Genomic DNA, 8,942 nt, shown 5'->3' with positions numbered 1-8,942 from the left:
GATTCTGAATTATTCACGTTAATTTGGTATTGGCTTTTGCTCGAATCTTCCTTTGCCGGAATGATACATCTTCCAGATAGTTTTTATATTTAAACTAGCTGACCCGGCGAACTTCGTACCGCCTAACAGTCAATGAGTGTCGTGTTACCTTTTAGCTGAACTAATTTAGGCTTTGATGAACGTAATACAGTGATACAAAATAATAGAAATATGAAAACATAAAGCAGGGAACACAATGGCTCTGGTGGCGGGACCAATAATGGCAATTTCACTTTACCACCAAGGCAGCACAAACCAGGCGTTTCACCAGCAAACTTCAATGCGCCACAATGCTGGCAAACAACGTCCATTGGACCAATGCAAACTAAACCATGCAGGCTGTAGTCGATGGTGCAATCATATAGAAACGCTGCTCGATTCAAATCAATACTTGAACCATTTCTTCTTGCACTTCGAAGATTATTCATCTGAACGATAAGCTCGACGATTTCTCGTTTCTAACCTAGCCGTTTCACCGGCTGCCTCTCTTGCTCTTGTGTTTGAGAAGCACGAATTAAGGCCATTCTTTGCTCCATACTAACGCGGCGCTCTTCTCGTGCAATTTCTCGTTCTTCATCAGATAATTGACTCGCGATATTCCGTTGCCTAATTGCATTACGGCTCCGCTGGGAAAGATTAGATCTTCTAGGACGCGGCATTGTTATTAATAGTAATACTGAATATGCACTCGCACAAAACCACATAAAATCACCAAATATAATAACACTGACAGACAATAGCTTATCAAGAAAAATCATAGACAACCTATAAAAAGACATTTACACTTTTGTTAACCTGTAGAATAGATCTTAGGTATTATTCCGAGCTATTTTAGATTTTGCTCGATTTGTCTATACACTTCTATTCGAGATGGTCCTCTCTCCTCCACCCTATTCCTTTCCCTCTCTTACCATTTACAGCTAATATGCGTATGGTGTACTACCGTGTGATGGACGGTGTGGCTCGATAATAGATATAGACAAAACGAATGTGAATCTAAAGTAACTCGGATAGCTCAGAAGGAAGAGCAGTTGACTTGTAATCAAAAAGGTCCCGGGTTCGAGTCCCGGTCCGAGCTATTTTGGATTTTTCTCTATTTGTCTATACACTTCTATTCGAGATGGTCCCTCTCTCCTCTACCCTATTCCTTTCCCTCTCTTACCATTTACAGATAACATGCGTATGTTTTTTTTTTCTAAAAAAATGAATAATTTACACAAATTAATGTCTAAAACAAACAAATATAACAGTACCTAAACTTTTTACACAAAATAAATTTCTGAACGCACACATGAATAGTTGTTTACAATATTTGACAGGATTGGACAACAAATGTTTGACATGTAATAAACAAAAATGAGCATTTATTGAAATGATTAAGTATTATTACACATATCGAGTTTTCATTGTTTTAAGATGTATTCTGCTATTCGGGGCGGAGACAACTCCAACGAATCAATAACCATGAAAATTGGTTCAGCAGATCTCGAGTTATAAGTGTTGTAACAAACCCGTCTTTGTTTTATATATATAGATAAAGATAAAGCCCTATGCGTGTTCCAATTTTAAAGATTAAATTGTACAAATATTCAGCTCGAATTTTACCTCGATCGAATGAAAAAATGACGACTTTTATCAACTGCTTTCTGCCATTCAATTAGACTCCAAACTACATCTATAATGGATTACAATACTAATGGTCTTACGACCGTTTCACAGTCAATAGATATTTCAATATGAATTTATTTGTTATAATAACATATACTTATACGTAAATTTTATAATAAACTAAGTATTAATGCCATTTCCTTAATTAATGTATCAATTTATATAGGTTGGTTTATCAAATTTAAGTCCTGATGACAAGCCAAATAGATCGAAGTTAATAATTGCAAAAGGTGAAAAATAATAAAATAACTGAACACCTTATACCGAGATTAGTTAATGGAATATTTATTTTGATTAATAAAACTCAGTACAACGAACTAGAAACTTCTGACCGTAACCTCTGACCTGAGTCCTCCCAAAGGGCAACAAAATGGCTTATCCCTCACTGCGGTTAATATTTACTCCCGTAATACCTTTGGTAAAACATTGCAATTAATTATGCACTATTCTTCGCTCCAAAACAACTTAATTTGCAATAACAGTAACAGTTAAGTGAAATGACCATTTGCTCTGAAATGGATTTGGCAACTTCTCTTTGTAGTTTAGGGTTATAATGAAGGGTCAGATTTTATCGAATGACATTTGTTAACAAAACTTGAACGACTTTCGGTCCAGAAATCCGTAATGTGTTAAGTGCTTTGCTGAATACATTCAAAAGTTTTGGGCGAAATATATCTTGGGGTACCAAATTCTTGGTGTTCCAGCCATAAATCAAGATTTGGTACATTCAGATAAATGTGCCCTGAATAAAGATTTGATCCATCTCTTAACGTTCCAGTGTTTTAATAGTTATGTACTAAGTTTATTCGTAGATAGTAACTATTCCCTCAAAGACTTTGGTAGTTTTTAGAGGTGGTTTAACGAATATTTTATGTGATTTCTTCTGATTAAGCATATTCTTTCTTTTACAATCAAATACGTATCAAAATCCTTTAATTTCAAATATCTAATAAAATAAAATCTATATTTGAACGGAATACCTTATAAACCTGGCAAGGAATCTATAATCTAAATATTGTACGGAATAATCCGTCCTACAATAGATTTTATCGTTATTCAAGTCATGTGTGGGAATAAAGGACGAGTTAGACATTTCCTCGCTCTATACGTTGCTTACTGAGAGCTTTGTTGTTTGAAGATCACGCGTTTATACCACACGTTGCGTGCTGAATACCCATCAAAGGATTTCGGCCTCGGAGCAGTATAAGAAATCCTTGCAAAATTTGCGTGGGATAGGATATTTGCCTGCGTTGTTTTGATTTAACATCCAAAATCTTCGTGATTTATTTTTGGATTTTCAATATTTCCATATTAAGCCTCTAACCTGGTCACATTTTTATCTTTATTTATAAAAAGGCGGTACTAAATATTAAAGCTTAATAAGTCCCACGAATGTGTTGGCAACAGCGAAACATAATGGTGCGATGTGAAGTTGGCGCGGGTCGTTGCCGGTTGGCAGCCATATTGTCAACCGTTAAAATTAAAGCCAATTTCACACCGGTGAAGCAACACGAGGAGGAAGGTTGCTTTTCTAAATGGGAACACTTCTTTTGAAGCGAGCGAACGCGACGGTTCTCTTGGCGATTTGTGGCCAACTTAATTAATAATTAATTTAATATATATTTGTGTGATTTAGAATGAAGTCAATAAAAATAGTATCTAACGTTCTATTTAGTGCTTTAAATATACGCGTCATATTAATTAGCAGGTTATAAATAGTACTATATCCCATACACTTTCCCACCCATATTACATAATCATAATTTTCACGCCTGTCTAACCTCTATGTTCATTAGGAGGATCCAATTCCGCGTATACTCTGACCTAGAGATTGAACACAATACTTACTGGTCCACAACTCATTTATAAGTTGCCAGCCAAGAACTAAGAAGGCAACAGCATTTTTACGTATAAATCTTCCCTTATTGGCTAACATACCCAGATTATTCAAGCATGTATAAAAAATTAAGGTCACATGTGTTACATGGCGGGTTATTTATTTTTTATGTCCATCCAGAAGCCACCGTTTATTGCTCACTCGCATTTCAAATCTTTATTGACACGAGGGAAGTATAGTCATTACTTGGTTGTTTATTTTTGTGTATTGGGTTTGAATATACAATTAGCCTGATCTGGAAAATAAAAAGCCTCGTGCTTCATCGTTTTAAAGTTAACGTTAATACAAGAAATTAGTACCATATGGACAGTTCGGTGTAGTTGCACTGCATGCGCGGAACGATAGCGATCTGAAGTCCTGGGTTTGAATCCCGGATCGGACAAAGTGATATTTGGGTTTTTCTGCTCAGTATAAACCCGAAATCTGGAATTTGTGACCGATATGGCGATAGGCTCGCCCCCTATCACATCATGGGACGGAACTCATTTGACGAAAAGTGCCCTGATTGCGCCTCTGCATATCCCTCCGGGGATAAATGCGTGATGTTGTGTAACGTCATCGCCACTATCATCTATACTTTAAAATTAAAAGGATTCACTTCCCAGTCCACAGATAACAACCAAGAGTTTTTAGATTAAATACCGAGTCATGTTGGCACGGTTCCAGAATTCTCAAGCTATCACGATTATGACTTGCCATAATGACTATACTTTTATTACCGCGTCTGGTCTGTTTTACTATTGGTCAATCTATTATATAAAGAAGTAAAACATTTTGGAATTCAAAGAATAATAAAAAGTAAATTTAATAGCTGTAATATGCGTAAAAAGGATCTTCAACTCCTAAAATGGCGTAGCAGGATATTAGGATATACAAGGGCTATAATAAACAAATATATCATATTTCCGCGATCTACAGAAATAAAATAATTTTAATACTTAAAATTAAATAACATAAAATATATAAAACCGTTAGCTTAAAATACTAAAACTTAGTCTGAGATTTGGAAACAAAATATTTCTTTCATTTTTCGAATGCACTTAGCATGTAGGAGTACCTTAGGCATTCTACACATGAGACGATGGATCCGATGATAGATGCTGAGGCGTGTCGACATTTCAACATTTTAACATAAGACTTTAAACCGTAAAGCGAAACTAGACGAACTCTTACACATGATTCTAGAAGTGGCCAAAGGAACATAATGTGATATAACAGAGATGAAATATAGGCGCAAATATAACTTGCGAATTTGTGTCATAATAATCTGAGACTACAAAGACCGCGGATCGTTGAGGTCTGGCATTCAATGTTATTTCCATTAAATATTTGTACCAAAAACACCATAACAACATCGGTATAGATTTTGGATGGTCAAGGTCCTATTTTACATATTAATTACCAAAAATACACTATCTTCCTTATGCTCTCGTCTCAAACAGCAATTAAGTTAGATACAATATTAATTCACAATATACCAGACTGAACTCGATCAGGAAACTTCATCTTATGAATTCTATACTGGAAGTCTGAAATACATTATGGATTCCGGGTAATATCCAAATAATGGTCTAACCCTAGGAGCATTACCCCAAACAAAACAAAGGTCGATAGTATATTCTAAGTAAACAATATTTCCATCATGATTTTATGCGAGACCGGAAAAGTTTATGAGTGTAAATGTCAACGTAACGTTGTTTACGTCAATTTCGGTCCTAATCCAACAAACGTGGAAGCAATCCTTTAGAAAGGTTATGTTTGCGCGATATTATTTGCTAACAAAACATGTAAACACCTTGGTAATGTTATTAGATTCAACCCCTGTCACAATTCATTGACAGTTGACACTGTAGTTAATGACATTATTGAGCATTAAGATTATGGCCAATTACAACAGATTGGAATTGGAATTGGACCATTAAAGTACTGAGGCGCGTTTCCACAAACAATTGAGTTAGGACACACACATATGCAAGGACATTTTGTATGCGCACTTACATGGTTATGTGAGAAAAGCGATATAGGCCTTTATGGATTCAGTGTATCCACTAATTTCTTACTACCACCTCAGTACCCAGCTGAATATAACGTCTATTATTAAGAATCCTCAAGTTAGAGCTCTGAGTCCCACAACAAGCTTTTCAAATAGTATGTGGAAGCACAGTGCGCCCGAACGCATAGTGTCGGCAATTGCATAGTTTTCTTTGGCTTTGTTTATGTAACAGCCAACCGAAGTAAAATTATATCTCAATTAGCCAATCACAACGCCCCTTTCTCTATGCACTGCGAACGCTGTCATGCAGTCAGCACTGAGAAAGACTTATCAGCATTGCTCCGTGCTTAGTTAAATAACGTTTGTGAATACGGACCTAATCACCTAGGTAAAGAAAGCAAAGTCAAGCAGCACCTTGTAGTCCAAAGTTTTGATTGATGTTATTTCTGTTTATGGTCAGTCATCATGATTATCAACATCGTCTCATTATTAATGATGAATAAAGATAAATTTAAAGGTTGGATAATGTATTTTTAAACGTATTTTATATATATAGTATATTTATTATCCTCGTAAACATATATTCTTTCTTTTGGTATCCGCCGAGTAGCGTTGTTGTCTTCCGTGTGTTACAATATGTATTGAACAGTTCGTTTAGCGTAACAATTAATAAATGTACCTAATATTCAAGAAATCTTACTCAATTTTATTCAAATATAGTCATAACCCAACAGTTAATTTGTATTAAAAAAAATATGACCTTGGCAGTATTTTGTTTTTCTGTGTATATTTTATGTATGTAGTTTCCTTTTCTCCGTAATCGGTGATGTCTCATGCTCTCCCAGTGACCGTCCTGATTCGAAGTTTGTAACCCGTTAGTGGATTGCCCTCAGCATGGTTTCCTTAATTTTCAAAGGTTGCGAGCGCCGAAAGCGCTCCAAAAGTCCAGAGAGTTTATATAAGGTGGCCCATACCAGTGTAATAAACGTATACTCAGGATTAAAAAATCAGTTTTCTTTGACATAAAGTTTTTTTCATTCAGTTTTTGTAATATATTTGACAATCCCAACTTGAAATAGACATAAAGTACAATTGTTATAAACAAGAAAAATAAGAAGACATAACTGTTTCATTTAAATTTTACACACAATATAGTAAAATAAAAATTCTTACAATATAGTAAAAGAAAATAGGTAAATCATATTTATCAGTACAACTTTATGACTAGCACATAAAAGTAATCAGGCTACCTCACTATCAAACAATTATCCGTAAGCCAAAAAAAATATTATGAAAAAAGTAGCAAACAAAGCACTCAGTCGAAATTTCCGATAAGTACAAAGATTGGCCATTATCGTCTATTGCTGACTTTCTGTTCCATTTGCCGTAAAATATCAAGTCATATGGGTCACAATATCGATTAAGGACATGGGGGGATCAAATTATCTTTAGCATTTATTGTAACGGATATAGCATTAAGCAGACGATATTACGTAGGCTTCGATGAGTATAATCAATGCCCATATGTTTGTACACAACTTCACAATAGTTTTTTACTTGTTATTTTATCTCATCTTTTGCCGGTACCCCACAATGCCTAGTGTGGGGACCTTTGTCAATACATTTATTAATTTCGTACATCATCATCATCAGCCCTGTATTATATACTATGCCACCGCTGGACACGGGCCTTTTCTATTACTGAGAGGGATTAGGCCTTAGTTCACCACGCTGGCCTGTACGGATTGGTAGACTGCACACACCCTCAAAATTCTTACAAAGACCTTCTCAGATATGAAGGTTTCCTCACAATGTTTTCTTTCACCGTTAAAGCAATCGATAATTCACGGGTACATCAAGACCTGGATTAATACATAGGCTATTTTTATCCAAGTAATTTGCTTCCTGGAAAGTATTTAAACTTTTAATCCTTTTTTTAGATGCTTCGGTGCCATAGTTGTACTGCATGCATGGTATGGCAGTGCTCTGAGGTTCTAGGTTCGACTAGGTTCGGTCATGGGACGGGACACACTTGGCGAAAATGGGTGCCCTGGTATACACCTTTGGGATAAATACGTGATGTGTGTTGTATATTTTTATATATCAATGACGTCGTAATGATGGCGCCATCACTACATTATTATTATTATTTGTTATCGGGCCAAGAGATTATTTACTGATATTTATTTATTTATTTAGGTTTGCAAACTGAGTTTACAATATTAATTTACAAATATATCACACATTCATAACAAAGAAAAATATTGCAATTCTGATTATATGCAACCACAACTGATATGCCTGTATCCTGCAATTTTCGATCCTGGTTAACTCATAATTCACATTTTGAAGAAGATGGCGCGTCAAAGACCGTTGTATACTTTTTTTGCACACCATTAATTTGATTTACTGACGTCGTCTACCTTTTTGCTCGAGTAAATGAATAGTGTATCGGTCGGCATGGTTAACGCGAATTCAATTAGCGTTTGATTCGTTTTCCTCATTCGCATGCTCTTTATTCACAGTACAAATTGAGTCAACATTTAAATCGGAACTTGTGAGAAGAAAGTGCTGAATATGTTTTCCTTGCAAATTTATTTGGAACAAAGTAGAATCTCTTATACTGTAATGGTAATAATGATACGAATTATATAGAATTTTGTACCTGTCATAAGATGTAATAAGTATCAAATTTGATAAGTTTTATTCTCTCATATAGAACAAAACTCAACATGGTTTTAACGGGAAATTTGAATAATTAAAATATATACTATTATATAAAACTGAAGAGCTTGTATGTATGTTTGTTTGAACGTGCTAATCTCAAACTCTAAAACTACTAAACTAGTTTAAAAAAAACATTAATAGCTACGTCACTCCCGAGTGCTAGGCCACGTTTTATCTCGGGAAAATATTTGTCCCGTAAAAAAATCACGCGGGCGGAGTCGCAGGCAAAAACTAGTCTTTTATAACGTTAATAACGAGATTTTAGAAATAATATTTTGCGCAGTATAAAATAATCACTTATCTTATTTACCGAAAGTAACATTTTCCTTGTGTACTCAATAATAATAACAGCCCTGTATTATAATACTGTCCCATTGTTGGGCACGGGCCTCCTCTACTGAGAGGCATTAGGCCTTAGTCCACCACGCTGGCCTAGTGGGGTGGTGGACTTCACACACCTTCGTAATTCCTATAGAGAACTTCTCAGATGTGCAGGTTTCCTCACGATGTTTTCCTTCACCGTTAAAGCGAACGATAAATTCACAAAGAATACACACATGATTTTTATAAAAGTCAGAGGTGTGTGCCCTTGGGATTTGAACCTGCAGACATTCGTCT

General features: G+C 35.4%; 1 non-coding gene across 1 annotated transcript; it reads left to right on the top strand.

Annotated features, from left to right (window-relative positions):
* The first annotated feature begins 1,043 nt into the window (after positions 1–1,043).
* Positions 1,044–1,117, top strand: Trnat-ugu. The gene has a single exon. It is a non-coding gene; the product is annotated as a tRNA-Thr (tRNA).
* The last annotated feature ends 7,825 nt before the right edge of the window (positions 1,118–8,942 follow it).

Source organism: Manduca sexta, chromosome 13 (genome assembly GCF_014839805.1).
Source record: "Manduca sexta isolate Smith_Timp_Sample1 chromosome 13, JHU_Msex_v1.0, whole genome shotgun sequence".
In the NCBI taxonomy this organism is placed as follows: domain Eukaryota; kingdom Metazoa; phylum Arthropoda; class Insecta; order Lepidoptera; family Sphingidae; genus Manduca; species Manduca sexta.
The sequence above is the reverse complement of the archived record's forward strand: the minus strand, read 5'-3'. Positions and strand labels throughout refer to the sequence as shown.